Source organism: Acinonyx jubatus, chromosome B1 (assembly GCF_027475565.1).
Source record: "Acinonyx jubatus isolate Ajub_Pintada_27869175 chromosome B1, VMU_Ajub_asm_v1.0, whole genome shotgun sequence".
In the NCBI taxonomy this organism is placed as follows: domain Eukaryota; kingdom Metazoa; phylum Chordata; class Mammalia; order Carnivora; family Felidae; genus Acinonyx; species Acinonyx jubatus.
The window spans coordinates 50,557,541-50,574,325 of record NC_069382.1 but is presented as its reverse complement, the minus strand read 5'-3'; the positions used below and the strand labels follow the sequence as shown (position 1 = coordinate 50,574,325).

The 16,785-nt window shown below is 39.9% G+C and overlaps 1 protein-coding gene across 5 annotated transcripts in view; it reads left to right on the top strand.

Moving 5' to 3' along the window:
- PINX1 (PIN2 (TERF1) interacting telomerase inhibitor 1) overlaps positions 1-16,785 on the top strand; it is an 88,553-nt gene that overhangs the window by 32,229 nt on the left and 39,539 nt on the right. The window lies entirely within an intron of this gene.

Here is a 16,785-nt window from a genome sequence, read left to right as displayed (position 1 = left end):
AGGCAGTCCTGAGTTTGGATGTCAAAATAGAATTTGTGAAATAGGGGTTTCTGGAGATATAGGAGTAAAAATTTAAAATTGGTGTCGCCTCCAAAAATCCGCAGTATGGTTGCTATAACTATTACTCAGTTAATCTGGTGTGTCCTACTTAGGTTTCTTTATTGGTTTCTAGCCAAGGCCCTGGTGCAATTTTTTCTGACATTTCTCTAGACTGACAGGAATTTTTCCAGGGTAGTAGCTTTTTGTTACTTCATATTATTTCCGAAGACTCTAGAATAAGCAGTTATTAGAAATTTTTGCTCGGTGATTTCCTTTGCAGGTTGGGACTAAATTCCATTTGTCAGGGCTTTTCTGCCCCTACACCTTTAAAGTGAGGACTGAGGAAGCAGTGCTCCGTTGGCTCGCTGAGGGGCGGTGTTTATAGGTCTCTGCTGAGTCATGTCAAAGGCAGGTGGGTCGTTAGGGAGGAGGCGTTCTGCCATCAGGCCACACTGGATGTTTCACTCCCAGAGAGGCTGTTGGAAAGAGCAGAGGATCATCAGACAGCCCTGCTTCTGGTCACCCCTCTGCCCCTCAGTGGTGACTGTATGACCTGGATTGGCTCAGGCAGGCCCCTGCCTTGTTCACTAAAGACTGCATTTGTCTTATCTGAGTCTTCCTCTTTAATCACTGTCCTTTGATCATGCTCCATAATTTGAGTATCCTCAAGGATGTTCTATTACCTCTGCACTGACCTAACCATGCCCTCCCATGGCCACACCTGGCACCTTTGCCTCGGCCCCATAGTCCATCCTGGACCCCTGAAAATAACCTTTTTGTTCCAGCTCTGTCAATCCTGCATTCTTACTGTGCTGGCATTTCTGGATCTTTGCATTCTTGGATTACTTGGCCTGCCTTTTTCTCCCTGCTGCCTGAAACCGTGGTCTTTTGTAGCACTCTGTTTGAAATTTTATGGTTGAACAGATCAGGGAAGGAAACTTTTGGTAGAACTTTAAAAGAACTTCTGTGGTAAGCACAGGAAAGCTTTTTGTTAAAGGCAATTAGAGGTTTCTAATCCTCTGGCAGACATCTGCCTGAGGACTACTGATGTTAGGTGCCTTGAGGTTTTCAACACTGTCTGGTATTACTTGGCCTTTTGACGGTGATGTCATTCATGACCACGTTGACATGAGCCTGTATTTGAGGAGCTTCGGAAACAATTCCCTGGTACTAATCCAGGGAAAATCTATTTTGGTGCAGTTGGTGTGGAGAAGACCGGCCTTACAGGATCCTGTGCTTTGTGCAAGATTTATATCCAGGCGTGTCTTCATCTCTCATTCCAGCTTACGGTCCTCCTCTTGTTGATGCATTGAACATCCTGATTGTTCGCTGAGGAAGTTTTATATCAGGACGCAGCACTTGGTCTGTAGCAGTGGTTCTCAGCATCTCTTGCACTCAGTCACCTAAGGAGCTTTTTAAAAAATGATAATGCCAGGGTGCCACCCCAGGCCAGTTAAATCCTAATTTGGGGTTAGGGTCCAGGAATAGGTATTAAAAAGAGAAGAAGAAAAATCATTTTAATATCAAATAAAGCCTACCCAGATGACACAGGTGATTATTGGGAGTAAGGATTGAGAGCCACTAGTAGAAGCCCTGTCATATATGGCATTTGGGAGAGCTTCTGACTTTAGGATTACGAATATTGCCTAGGACAGGGCCTCTGAAATCTTAATCTGGACACAGACTGTCTGGGAATTTTATTAAACTGCAGGTTCTGGTTCTTGAGGGTGGGGTGGGGCCCAAGAGTCTGCATTTCTGAGAAGCTCCCAGGTGATGCCGATGCTGCTGGTCACACTCTGCTGCATGCAGTACAAGGAGTAGATTGGGCCCCGGTGGTATTTGACATTTAATATACGTCTGTACGTATTTGCGTATAACATGGAATGTATTTAAATCTAATCACATTTTAAGACACCAACTAAGAAGTATTTCTGTAAAGCAGAGTCACTTTTAAGTTTTTATTTAAATTCCAGTTAGCATTAAGTACAGTGTAGTATTAGTTTCAGGTGTACAATGTAGTGAGTCAGCACTTCCATACAATACCCGGTGCTATCACAAGTGCCCTCCTTAATCTCCATCACCTCTTTCACCCGTGCCCCCACCTACCTCCCCTCTGGTAACCCTCAGTTTGTTCTCAATAGGTAAGAGTCTATTTCTTGGTTTGCCTTTCTCTCTAAAGCAGAATCACTTTTAAATTTAAGTTTTAGATATGTATGGATTTTCATATATAGAGTTGGCTCTCATTGAGGCACACCTGTACCTTCCCTGAATAAATTGTTGCTATGAAACCTTACCATGTTAGTTACAATGGTCCTTATAGCCAAGGGCAGGAGGCCTTTGATGAGATTTGTTTGAAAATACAACCTCTTTTGGTTCCCGTTTGCAGTTGGAAGTAGGATCACTTGTTTTTACTCCCTTGACCCCCTAACAGTATTGGCCTGAAATTATATTTGGCATTGCCAAGGTAAAGGTGCTGCTGGAGGTCAAATACCTAAAGAATCTTAGACACCATGGCAGTGTTGAATGTTGAAGTAGTAATCCTCCCTGGGTGCTCTGGTTAAGGTGCTGATGCTAATCTTGTCTTTGCATCTGGATTTAAAGAACCTTGGGCATTGACCACATCTGGCTTGGGCAACATTGTCTCTCTCACAACTTAGCCTGACTTACTGATTTCTATAACCCCTGACTGTTGTAGTGATAGAAAAGAAACTACAACCTTATGAAGCATGCATGTGCTGGACACTGTGAGAGACATATATGATAGTATTTCATTTAATCCTTGTAACACTTCTGTGAAGTAGGCATTATTATCACCTTTTTAGCACTAAGGAAACCAAGGCTCAGAAGGATTTGTTATGAAGGTCCAACACAGCACAAATGGGGTTTAAATCCAGGTCCCTCTGACTCCAAAGTCCTTGTCCTTTTCCCTCTCCCACAATGTTAATTAACTTTTGTGCATTAAAAAAAAAAAAAAAAAAAAAATCTATGTTTAAATGAGTCCAGTTATGCCTCAGAAATTTTCTTTGAGATTTTGTTAGAGACATAAGCAGTTAATACGTCATCATAATTTTGTGGGGAAATGGTTGGCTATTATTTTGCTGAAAATAATGGTTTAACTTCCAAAACCTCACTGCCTTGCCTTCAGTCAGAATTGATCTATGGTGGGTTCAGAAGCATATTACAAATGCCTGGGCCAGCTTTGGGAACAATTTACTGTGCTGGTGGGAGCTGAATTAAGAGCCAGCCAGGGGCGCCTGAGTGGCTCAGTCGGTTAAGCATTCAACTTTTGGTTTCAGCTCAGGTCATGATCTCACAGTTTCATGAGTTTGAGCCCACGAGCTCTGTGCTGGCAATGAGGAGCCTGCTTGGAATTCTCTCTCTCTCCCTTGCTCTCTGCCCCTTCCCCACTTGTGCTGTAAAGAAAAAAAAGAAAGAGCTAGCTTTAGTTTCTGGAGCACAGATGCTGTGTTACTTGTGCATTTTCTGGTTTCTCATATGCATCAAATGATCTGAATACATTTATATTCAAGAAATATCTGCAACCCTTAATTAATAACAGATTTTTTTTTTGGCTTTTTGCTTTAAAGCTTCTTATTTGGAAATAATTACAGATGCATAGGAAGTTGCAAGGATAGTTCAGAGGGGTTTCTTGTACTCTTCACCCAGTTATCCCAGTGATTACATTTTGTACAACTATAGCATAAGATGAAAACCAGGAAAGTGACATTCATACAGTCTGTGTGTGTAGTTCTGTGTATGCCACTTTATCCCATTTGTGGATCCTGTAACCACTGTCTCAGTTAATTACAGAACTATTCCCTCACCATAAAGATCTCCCTCATACTACCTCCACTTGTAGTCAACTCCCTTCCCTGCACCTTCCCCAACCTCAGCAACTGCTGCTGTCAACACAATTGTCTGATTCAAGATTGAATGTTCTATGTATCAGCCATTTGATCTCTCACAGTTACATGCTGGGTCCACTTACATCTGTAACAATCAGTACCCAGATTTTAAGGGCTGATCGTAGTTTCCATGATCTACCTTGGACACTTAATGCTTGCTAGCTTTTATGTCTTTTGCTAGATTGTATGTCTTCTATCTTGTGGAACTTTAGAAAATGCCCTGTAGAAATCAGATTGTTTGATGTCTTTGAAATCCAAATGTATTGGGGCGCCTGGGTGGCTCAGTCGGTTGAGTGTCCGACTTCAGCTCAGGTCACGATCTCGTGGTCCGCGAGTTCGAGCCCTGCGTCAGGCTCTGGGCTGATGGCTCGGAGCCTGGAGCCTGCTTCCGATTCTGTGTCTCCCTCTCTCTCTGCCCCTCCCCCGTTCATGCTGTGTCTCTCTGTGTCTCAAAAATAAAAATAAACGTTAAAAAAAAAAATTAAAAAAATCCAAATGTATTGATGAAGTCCTTTACTTTAGTAATGTCAGAAGTACATGAAACTGTAAAGTGATGATAAATATAAAGTGGTATCATTATTATATGACAGGTTTGTTCTGTGTAACATGTCAGTGCAGGAGAGGTCCTTGGACAGTATCTCTGGGTACACTCATTATAGTGGGTTGGTGAACTCCTCTAAGTTGCATGCAGAATTTGTTTGTGGGCTTATGTACGTGTAAGTATGGATATATAAAGTCCAGAGCTTTCATCAGATTTTCCTGGGAGTCCTTGATCCAAAAGGAATTTTTAAAATCCAGGACTGTGCATAAAAAATCTTCCTAGTTAAAAAAAAATTATATAAAATGAACATTTTCTTTGTGAGGGTAGTAGTAGTAGTGAGCCTTGTATTATGTAGAGGAGCAAACTGTGCCAGACCAGGAATCTGATTCTTTAATTATTTTGAATATAATATGTAGGAAAAAAAACCACATCAAAATAACAATCTAAGCTAAACCTAAGATGTCTGGGACACATTGATGAAATTTCGATTATGCCTTTTATCCTCTTTCTGATCTTGACACATCAAATGAAGAAATCAATCTCCTGTATTTTTACACATGGAGTTTTTCATCCATCACACACACTGGACAGTAAACTACATAAAGAGAGAGGATTTGTGTTGTATTCATCTCTGGGCCTCTGGCATGGCCTTGAGTCAGTGCTTGGCACATGGTAGGAATTCAGTAAATTAAAATCTCCTTGCACTTCTGTTTTTTAAAAATGGACTTGTTTCTCATCTTAAAAATGGTTTGTATAGCTTCAAGGTTGATATTTGAAATATTTTTTTCCTTTTGGAATGTTTTAATTAATAAATAGCTGTCTCTTCTCTGAGAGTAGGAAATATTCATCAGTTAACTTTCAATCCTATGCCAAGCATAATCCACTGGTACACCTAGTAGTTTCTCAAGAAAGGATTATTGAATGAATGTTTGCTTATGCCATTTTGTGTTTTTAAAAATCAATCCCATTTGCCAGAAATTGGCCTTTAGACATTGCATTTCACTCTGGAATAGTGTTTCATAGGCTTAACTGTGTTGTATTTTTAAAGAAATTAAAACCTTCCTGTCTCTTTAGGAACTACCCTCTGACTTTCTCAGTGCTCAGTGTTTTCTCAAGCCGCAGAGACAATCTAGCGGCACTGTTGCCCTATCTGAATCTGGCTATTCAGAACTACTTGCTTAAATAGTGAAAGATCCTCACACACTACCGAGTAGTCAGAAACCTTTTAGTAAACTGCTGTGTATGGGAATGGTTGGTTGTACATTTCTAATTTCCAAGTCCTTCCTTTCCCCATCATCTTTGTAATAGGAAGACAATGACTCTGGATTGGAGTGCCCCTAAATTGGAGATGTATGCACTTTCTATGGAGACAAAGAAATGATCGAATATATTGAACTGAGATTGCTAGGGCCCCTTGAGACCTACAGCATATACTTGTGCTGGCCAGTGCCTGCCAGGAGTTATAGATACGTGTGTGTGTGTGTATGTGTGTGTATGTATCTTTTCTCACTTGGTGTGCAAGTGGGAGTTGGAGACGCTAAAAAACAAATTCCATTAGTTCCTATCTTGTTGAACTTCCTGATACTCCTCTTTTTTTTTTTTTGCTTCTCTCATTTTTTCCCTCCCCCCACCTTTCCAGTTTCCTTCCTCTATCCAGCTTGTTTCCTGATTCAGCCTTATCACTAGAGAAAATACTCCTAAACCATATCAAGGATTGAGAATGTGTTACCAGCATTCCTACTTTGTTTCTCTAAACAGCGTGTTTCTGGCATAGTCTCTTGACAAAATAATTGTGTATTTAGTCACCTCTATAATCTGATTGAATTAGAAACTTTGTTATTTCGTACATGCTCCCAGGATACCCCAGTTAATGATCACTTTGCTTGAATAATCTGATGGCTTTTGCCTTTTGAACCAAAGCATGACTTTTGTGGTTTATGTCCCTTTCTTGTCAGTTATCATGAATTCCCTCTCTTTCCCATTTCTGGCTGTCAAATCTAAAAACTCACTTCCAAGCAGACCCTTCTCTTTTAGCTAATTGAATTCACGGAGGTATTTTTGACCATTCCATTAGTTCTATAAATTGCCCTCAGTACCTCTTAAGGGAAGATCATTGGGAAAAGAAGAGTCTTTTTTTGTTTTTTGTTTTTTTAATTTTTGTTTGAAATGTCCTTGAGGGATATTTCTCCTTAGTTCCAAATGTTCCTTTTAATTACCTATATTCATGAATTAAGTTGAGTTTTATAAATTGTTTCCAGAATACAAACTCTTAAATTTGAATGTTTCCCCCTTCTTGCGACCTCTGTCACTGCCTCCCCCTCCTCACCCCTGATCTGGGCATTAGCATTCAAAAGCTGGGCAGTTTTCCTATACTAGTATTTGCTAAAGCCATCTTCTAATGAAGAACCTTTTAGTTAGAGATAAATTTAAACCAAGCCCACAAACAAACCAAATAATACATTTAAGTCTATATTAAGTTTATTTTTTTGCTGGCGTTGATGACTTCAGTAATTCCCGTCACCATTTTGACTACTGATAACAGATCCAAAATAACCTGTCTAAGCTGGAAAACACTTTATTTAACCAAACTAAATAGATGAAAATTTGTGAAGATATGTAAAGCCTCATTTAATCCTGGAAAGATCCTATTTGGTAGCAGTTAGATGAGAATTAACTTAGAGGCCGGGACATGCAACCTGACCACAGTTTTACATAAGCCAAAGCATGTAGTATGGCAGCTATCTTGCATGGAGGCTTGTGCTGTGTCAGAATGATTGTGCCTCCATGCTGAAAGAAGCAGGCTTTTTGCTTATTTTCTGCACTGGTGACCATATTTGAACTAGTCTGTTCAGGCCTGGGTGCCATATTTTAAGAGTGTGTTCAGACATGAGCCCTAGGGACCAAAGTATCAGGAAAGCAGGTTATGCACAGAACTAGCAAATGAGCAGTTAGGAAATTTTGCCTGAATTCTGAGAAATCCTGACTTGAACTTAAATAGTTTTACTGGTCCTCTAAAAAAGGAACAGGTTTGTTTGTTATGCTTCATAAGGAAAAACTAGTACTGGTGGATGAAATTGATAGATATCTACCTAGAGAAAAGAAGCAACATGGGCTGATCAGCTGTAGGATGTACCTTGTGGTTTGTGTGAGGAATTCTTGAAATGAGGGAGTCTGAACTAAATGCTTTTGAGTACTTCCAAGTCTAAGGTTCCCTGATTCTGAAGTAAAGAGGACACATGAAATATATTTGAAATAAGTTTTATGTTGTCCTAGACTACAAAGGAAAAACATTACTTGGATTCCTCTTCTTGATTCTCCTGTACTTGGGACAATTTTGGCTTTATCTACTTCTGTTCCTTACCCAGGAGATGAATGTAAAAAGTCTTTGGTGTGTTTAAGCAAGAAATTGCATAATATTGAGGTAGAATAGCAAGTTGTCTTAACAATTCAAGTCTTAAAGGAGTTATTAGAAATGTTGAGTGTCAAGGTGAAGTTAACCGTCTTGGATGTTTTTTAATGTGTAAACTCCATTTTCTTATTTAGTGAGAGCGTTGAATTGTATGTCCTTCAACTAGATTCTGTTTTCCAGAGATTCTCCTCAGTGATATTTCCCATTCCACATACTCTTCTAGATTGACCCTTGCCACTGTCTAATCATGACAGTGGATGAGAAGTGGAGCCCAGTCCCCTCCCCTTCCATCTGGGCAGGACTGTGACTTGCTTATAGTGATAGAGTGTAGCAGGGGGGATGCTGCCTGACTTCAGAAGCCTTGCTGGCTAAAATACTTACTCTTGAAGGCTTCAGCCTTCATATAAGCAGTGCAGTAGCCCTGAACCCCCAAGCTGTAAGAAAGCCCAAAGCCCAGACTAGCCCTCGTGGAGAGCATGGCCCACAGAATTATGCAGGTGCCCTTTCTCTTCACGAAGAGAAAGAGGTTCTGGTCAACACCCTTTGATCGTTAGAGAGAACTGTAGCCAGACTCTTTGCCCAGCCAAACTCTTCCTTGAATTAGTGACCCACAGAAATAGCATGTGGTAATGAAAGGATTGTTGTTTTAAGCTGCTAAGTTTTGCAGTGATTTGTTGCCCAGATAACTGAAGTGGTTCTCTTAGGATCTGTCATTCTGTGGTTCTGTGATTATACATTGATGGTGAACCTGGTAGATCTGTCTTAACCTGTGGAATGAGGAAATGATGTCATCAAATGAATTGTTTTGTTTCTCTGGTTTCTTCTAAAGGGAGGCTCAATCAATGGAATATGGCATTGAGCAGGCACTTCACAGTTTGATAAACCTGTGTTTGATCCATGAGTAGTGTGAAGACTGTGTGATTTGGAGCAAGTTACTTACCTCTCTGAGCCTCAGCTTTTCCATTCATAAAATTGGCACAGTAAATCATCTAGCAAGATTGAATAAGCCGTGTAAAGTTCTCAGCAAGTCTCTTGCATGCAATAAGTGCCCAGCGTATCTTTGTTGCTGCCTCTAAGATCACTGTCATTATAATTGTTAATACACTCAAATTTAAGGTGGTAAAAATAAACCTAATATAGAAATGAGAAAATTTTAATCCATTTGCACACAGTTACATGCTGAGCAGTATTACAAATGTACTGACTAAACTTACTCATTGCCAATAAGCCCTTCCTTAAAGTCCTCCAGCAGGGAGGCTTTTTTGTTGTCATTTTGCTATTGTAGCAATTATAGAGGATTTCTTGGCATATCGATTTTGTTTTAATTAATATTTAAGATGAGTAATAACTAAGGCAGTGATCTTCCTTGTAATGTGATGTCCTGTACAATTCGGGTAAAGGTATTAGCATTTGTTTATCATGTAAAGAATTCATTGCTTTTAAAAAACATGAGAAAAAGAAAACTGAGGTAAAAGCTCTTTATCACCATCAACATTTATTAAGTATTCATGGAGATGATGGTACTGAATTTAATAAGTTTCAAAATGTATTTGATGCTATCCCTATTCCCAAAAGGTATACAGTGGTTTAGTACTGTTAGAGTCTGTTTGTTTATGAAAAGATAATAGGATCTCAGGACAGATAGGCTCTTAAGATCATCTAGTTTATGCCCCTGTATCAAGTAGGACTATTTCTGTCATCATTGTGGAAATTAGTGTGATTCCATTATCAGAAGAAAGAGAAAACGATTTTTTAATGTGAGCTTCAGAGATTAAGTTAGATATAAAGAATGTTCTTTAAAGAGGAAGTGGATGGTACAAATTATTTAGAGAGGTCATAGAAAATTTAACTTCTGGAGATACTTGCAACTGGAATTAAATGCCAACTAAGAGAATTGAGGGACAGTCCATTTAGGAAGCACCAGGAGACCATTACCCTCCCCTTTTCTTTCACTAAAGTTCATCTGAGCAACATGACATCCTGGAGATAGGAAAGGACAAAATAGTAAATAGTTTACCAAGGATATTAAACTTAAATCAAGATGATCCTTTGTACCTGAGTACATTCTTCACTTCTATTAATCCTTTTTTTTTTTAACGTTTATTTATATATTTTGGGAGAGAACACGTACACACACATGTGTACGTGGGGGAGGGGCAGAGAGAGGGGGAGAGAATCTCAAGCAGGTTCCACACTGTCAGCACAGAGCCCAGCACAGGGCTTGATCTCACAAACCGTGAGATCATGACCTGAGCCGAGATCAAGAGTCAGATAGATACTTAACCGACTGAGCCACCCAGGCACCCCTGTATTAATACTTTCGAAACCAGACACAAAAGATATCCTCTTACAGGATATGTTCAGTTGTTTTCTTCTCTTCCATAATAAACATAGTTTGTTGGCACTTATTTAATAATTGGAAAGCTGGGAAAACTTCAACGGTTATAAAAATTTACCTAGTGTATCCCAGGTATTACTGTAATTGCTGAAGCTGCGAAGATGATAGGATTTGGTCCCCTTCATGGAATTCACGGTCCTCTGCTAGAGGAGATAGATGTCGAAATATCTTGAATATAATGTAATAAATTCTATAAGAGAGTGTAAAGAGTCTTTTCTGCAGTGTATTTTTTCTATAGCAGCTTGATTGATCTTTTGAAAATGTAATTGAAAGCATGTCACTACTGTGTTTAAAACCCTCCCACATTTTCTTGTCACACTCAGTGCAAAAGGCAAATCTTTACAGTTGCCTAAAGTCCTATATGTTGTGCTCCCCCACCCCCACCCCGGCCCTCTCTCTTATACAAACACACACACACATACACTACCACCCTACCTCATCTTCTGGGTTATTGGTACCCACTTTGCCCTCATCACACTGGCTGCTTTGCTGTTTCTCTATAGGAAAGCTTCCACCTCAAGTTTAAGTACTTGGTGGCTCCTCTGTGTGGAGTGGCTTGCCCCTGCCGCCTCTGCGTTTTTGTCCAAATGTCCTCTCAGTTGGTCTTCCTTGATTATCCTATATATAATTGAAAACACAAACAATAACAACAAAAAACTGTGACACTCTTATACCTTCTCCTTTGCTGTGTTTTTCTCCATAGCAGTCACTGCCATCTGATGTACTAAATTGTTTACTTACCATCTTTCTTCAGTAGATTGGAACCCCCGTGAGGGCAGGAATTTTTGTACTGTCTAGCATTTAGAAACATGCCTGGCATGGAGTAGGTTCCCAGTGAAGGTTTTGTTGAATTGAACTCAGTTACTGAAGTATGTTTTAAACATTGTGGAAACACAGACCAGAGAACCATTAACTTTTACCATGATGTCAGAAAAATCTACAGAGAAGAACTGGTGATTGATCTCAGCCCAAAGGGCAGGAGTGTCTGAATGGACAAGGCATAGAAAAAAAGGTGTAACATGAACACCTTATCCTGGGTCTCAAACTCAAATGTCAATGGGATCTAGGCATCTGACTGTAAATGTGTGAATAGTCTAACTGTAAGATTATAGGGAATCAGGGAAATCGATATCCTGTCTGGAAGTCTCCAAGATTCATAAAATAATAACCATGATGTTGATGATGGTAGTGGTAGTAGATCTTGTTCAGGACAAGTGAAACGTGTTTGTGATCTCATGTAACACAGACTGCTGGTTTGGAATCTTTGGCTTAGCTGGAGGTGAGAAAGCCAGGGAGTTTTATGTACGTAAGTAAGTGTGCAAGTGTGGAATTGCATGGCAAAGACCAGCTGCTCAGGACCACCTTGCAGAGGCTAGGCAGCATACGACACATATATAAGAGGTGCTTCCTATCTCCTGCATTTGTGAAGATTCACATCAATCTTCTGTGGAACTTGTATTCCTCTGATATTTGAACTTGTACTTCTTCATGCTTTGTGGTGCCTGTCAGAGGCATAAGGATGCTAAGAAACTGCAAGAGCCTGCAGCACCATGGGCGGCTGCTTGACTGGAGTGAGAGCTGAGTGTAAATAATGCCTGAGATGAGGTTGCTCGTGGCCTCGTCTAACTCAGCGTGCAGGTGAAATCATTCCAAGTGAGTAAGAAGCATTGCAGAGCTAGATTTTCTATTGAGCACAGCTTTTGATAAAAAGAACAAGAGCTAGATATTGACTTTTTGGTGCCTGTTCTATCAGTGGTCTGTTAATCAACAGAGGATAAATTATTGCTCCTCAGAAACAGGAAAGGATCCCCTTGGCTTGAAGGCATTTCCGCCTTTCTTTTCTTTGTTTTTTCTCTTTATTGGTAGAGGATCTTTCCTCCAGCCATTTGCTCCTTGGGGGTTTTGTTAAGGACTGAAGGGAAACTGAAAGGAGCTCTTTTGATTTATCTTCTATCCTTTCCTTTTGGTCACTCCACAAGGCTGAAATAGCCGAGTTGGCTTTAATATGTCGCCATTAGAGACCAAACATTAGCTGGAATAAACCATCATGCCTCACAATGAAAAATGTCCCCTGATTGGCTAATTAATCAGTCAAAGGGGAATGACATGGCTCTCGGCTTGAGGGACTCTGCTAGAGAGAAACAGGCTGTTGATAAATGGTTTTCCAACAAATTCATATATCAAGGAAACTTAGTCATTTTTTAACTATAGTTTGTGTGACTGTAATTTTTTCCAACTTTTTCTTTTCTGCTGCTCTTGCTGTTTGGGCTGCGTTTTTTATTGTTGATAAAAAAAAATATGGGATTTTAGATATGAGAAAATAAATGCTTTCTACTTATTCATGTCTCTTAGTCTGATTGGTTGTGACTGTCTAGGTTTATCAATAGGTGGAAATCCACTTTCTCCAAAATAATTTATGAAATTAAAGTTTCCTGGCTTTCTTCAAAGTTAAGATCTCCAGATTGTGGTCCACGCTGCCTAAGTTTGAACCCTGGCTTCATCAGTTGCTGGCAGTGAGCTCCTAGGCCAATTACCTAACCTCTCTGTGCTTTAATTTCCTCACCTTTAAAATGGGGTAATAATGGTATTACCTAAAAGGATTCTTAGTTTGGAGATTAAATGAGATCATCTGGAAAGCAGTTCAAATAGTCCCAGGCACGTAGTGATAGTGAGCATTCATTTTGTTCCTTGTTATTTTTCAAAGTGATACCTGCACATTGATTTTAAAAATTAAGCTGCACTGAACAGCTTATAATGAAAAGCAGCATTCTGCATTCACATCCTGTGCTGCTCCATCTCCCAACTGTTCCCTCCAGAACCTCAAAGTCTTCTAAAATTATAGGGTATTTATTTTCATATTTAAAGATGTCTGTTACAGTGACATTCTTTTTTTTTTTTTTTTAACGTTTATTTATTTTTGAGACAGAGAGAGACAGAGCATGAACGGGGGAGGGTCAGAGAGAGGGAGACACAGAATCTGAAACAGGCTCCAGGCTCTGAGCTGTCAGCACAGAGCCCGACGTGGGTCTCGAACTCACGGACCGCGAGATCATTACCTGAGCCGAAGTGGGCCGCTTAACCAACTGAGCCACCCAGGTGCCCCTACAGGGACATTCTTGATGAGTTAATTTTTTTAACATCATCTGGACTTCTCTTTTAGTTGGTTACTGAAGAGAACTTGTACTGACATAATTATTAGTTAATTTAAAATTTGGTATTTATATTTTTATGACTATGTAAATATTGTTCCTTGCTAAGCCAAGTAGTGTACTATTATTTCTTTTATAAGTGTACATGTCCTTTTATAATTTTGCATTTTCTGGGACAAAGGGTGTATCCATGTAACTTTTTCTATTTCCTTAATAGCCTTTTAATAGAATATTTTTCTGCAGTGTCGAACATAGTGGGTAATCATTCAGCTCAGTTTTTTCCCCAGGGATTGCCTTCATTCTGCTTACTTTGGCCGTTGGGTTTGCTCTAGCCCTGTCATCCCAAATTTTCCTTCCACCCTGCTCCTCTTCTCTCTTTTGTCCTGTGTCTCCTCGCTCCTCTTCCTCCAGCTTTCTGAGAAGGTTTCTTTTCAGACTTTTGAAGGTATTACTCTAGTCTCTTCTGATTTCCATTGCTGCTGTTCTTACTGTGTTCCTCTACGTGTATCTGTTTTGTCTTCAGGAGTTTTTAGGATCTTTTTATCCTTGGATTTCTAAATTCTCGTGGAAATGTGAGTTGGTTGGGAGTTTTTATTCATGAGATACTTGATAAGCCTTCCACTGTGAAGATTCATGTCTTTCTGTCAGTTCTGGAAATACCTTTTATTCATTCTTTGATAATTTCTTCCTTTCCTTTTTCTCTGGAAGTCACTAGTTACATGGTGGGCATCTTCAATTATTCTTCAGATTTTCTTCATCTTTTGTCTCCTATTTTTCTGTATCTGAATTCACTTTTGGATTTTCTTTGATATTTTTTCTTTCAATCTTTCTATTAAATTTTAAGTTTTGTTTTCATATTTTTAATTTCCAAGAGCTGCTTCTCATCATTTGATTGTTCCATTTATTTATTTATTTATTCATTCATTCATTCATTCATTCATTCATTCATTTATAAGTAGCATCCTGTTCTCATTTCATGGGTGCAGAGTGCCCCTGTATCTCTCAGTGCATTATTTTATGAAAGCTACAGGTTGTTTTTCTCTTCTTCCTCTGAGCTCCTTTTTTTCTGTTGGATTTTGGGTGTGGTTTCTTTCATGTTGGAGACCTTCTCCGTAGTCAGATGTTCCTTTGCTCTCCAGCCCTCATTTGAGTCAATCAGTGAACAGCTGATCGAGAGCTCTGTTTGCATAGGCACCACTACTTTCTTTTAGTGAGGTTCAGTTTCTCTAGAAAGGCACTGTTGCTTTCTAGAGAACGTGGCCTGGGTTCTGGTAAGGGATGGGGTGGGGAGGTCATTGCTGTATACTCAGGCCTCCTTGTCAGTGGAGCATCCACCCTGCCCTCCAGCTGCAAGTTAGGTTGTACCAGCAGAACCTCTCAAGGTCAGTCTTTCCAGAGATGAAAGCTCTTGTCTCCTCGCACATTTTTATTTTAGAGGGAAAAATGTCCATTTTTACAGAAGTTACCCATTCTGTAAGTGGATAGGGCCTAATGTACAGGATATTCAGCAAATCATCACTAAATGAAAGAAGGTTGGAAACATTAAGATGAAACCCTTTCACCTCAAAAGAAATATTTTTTTGGAAATTAGCAACCCTTTTTCTCATCCATTAATTCCAAATGTAAACTATTTTATCTCAAAAGACTTGGGCCTGGTGAGGGTGGGGATTGCTTTCAAATCATGGGCCTAGCATTATTCCAGCTTTAAAACAAAACACAAAACACTCACTACTCAGATTTACTTTCTTATAAAATGCACTTAAACAAGATTGGCCTGGACATCAACTAAATTTTACATTATCCCTGGTCTCTCATGTGGACTTCTCCTCCACTTCCTCATTCTCCTCCTCCTCCTCATGACTGTCTCCTACTTCAGCCTTTGGAATGTATGTCTGAGGAAGACTGAAGATGCCCGCACTTTGAAGTGAAGGAGGGGGCATATTTGTCCTCACCTCTCTCCCTCAGCTCTAGTGTTGGTTCTTCATGTAGGTTAAGTGCAAGTAATTTGTTGAGTGTCTCTGTTGTCTAAAGTATATCATAGAAATATATTATTCCTAATTTATTATATACCAATGTGTGAGTGGGTTGCAGAAAGTACCCCGAGCTTCCAGAAATACATTGTTAACACCTTGACATGGAAGTCTTTGGGTGTGATTTCTGTAGTCAGCAAGCTGCATCTATTATATCATTTCTCCAAACACGCATTGAAGGAGGCCGTAGGTCAGACATCTTGCCCCTGGCTCCCATTTTCTTCTCCCACTGAAAGAATGCAAGGTGTTCTACCAGGAGAGACAGGCCTCACCTACTGACAGGTTTGCCTTTCTTAGAAATTATAATTGCACTCTTGAGAAAGATTAATGGAAACTAGTTATGTTGTCGAAGTGGAAAGAGTAATGAACCGAGAGACAGGAGTAGATTTCCATTTCAGTGTTAGATCTGTTGGTAACTACCCTTGTGACTTTGAGCCAAGCCTTAACTTCTCTGGTCCTGAGTTTAGATGGAAGCATTTGTGGGGTGGCTTCATGTGAGAATGACAGCGAGTGGATTAAATGTACCCAGAGTTGTGGAGAAAAAAGTAAAACCGCGGACTACCTTTTCCATCAATGTATGTTGTATTTACCCAACATAAGTTGGATAATGAACTTGAGTATGATCTTTGATTTCTTTCTCTCCTTTGACCTTCATATGCAATCAGACCATCACCAACTCTTGTTGACTTGGTATTTTTAATACCTGTGGCATTCATCCTGCTTTTCCATTTTTACCAATATTATCATGGCTGTTATTACTTCTGATTGTTATTACCACTGAACTACTCTCCTGACTGGTCTGCCTGACAGCAGTTTTTCTTATTTGCAGGGCATCCTCTTATCTGTTTTCATGAAATCTCCTTCTTGTAGTTCCAGTAGTCCCCCGTGTCTAACGAATGCACTGCCCTTTAGCCTAGCGTACCTCCACCAACCCTCCTGGCTCTGTATTCCAAGGGCTAATGCCCACTGATCTAAAATAAAGATCACCAGGACCGTGTCAGTCAGCTCCAGACATCTTTTGTCCTCTCACAGCTTTGTTTCCCCACACCGTTGCCTCTGCTTTCACTGCCCTTGCCTTGTCCACTCCACCTGCCCACTTCTTCCACTGCAGCTCAAGTCCAGCCTCCCGCCATTGAAGGAAGAGAAGGAATGCACACTTGTTCAGTCGAATAAGCATTGGTATTTAAATCCTGTTTCATTCATGTATTCAGATTTTTATTAAATGCCTCTGGGCCAAGCACTAGTCTAGATATGAATGATGTAGCAGTCAGCAAAACAGATAAGGATTTCACTGCCCTCTAGGAGTAAATTTCA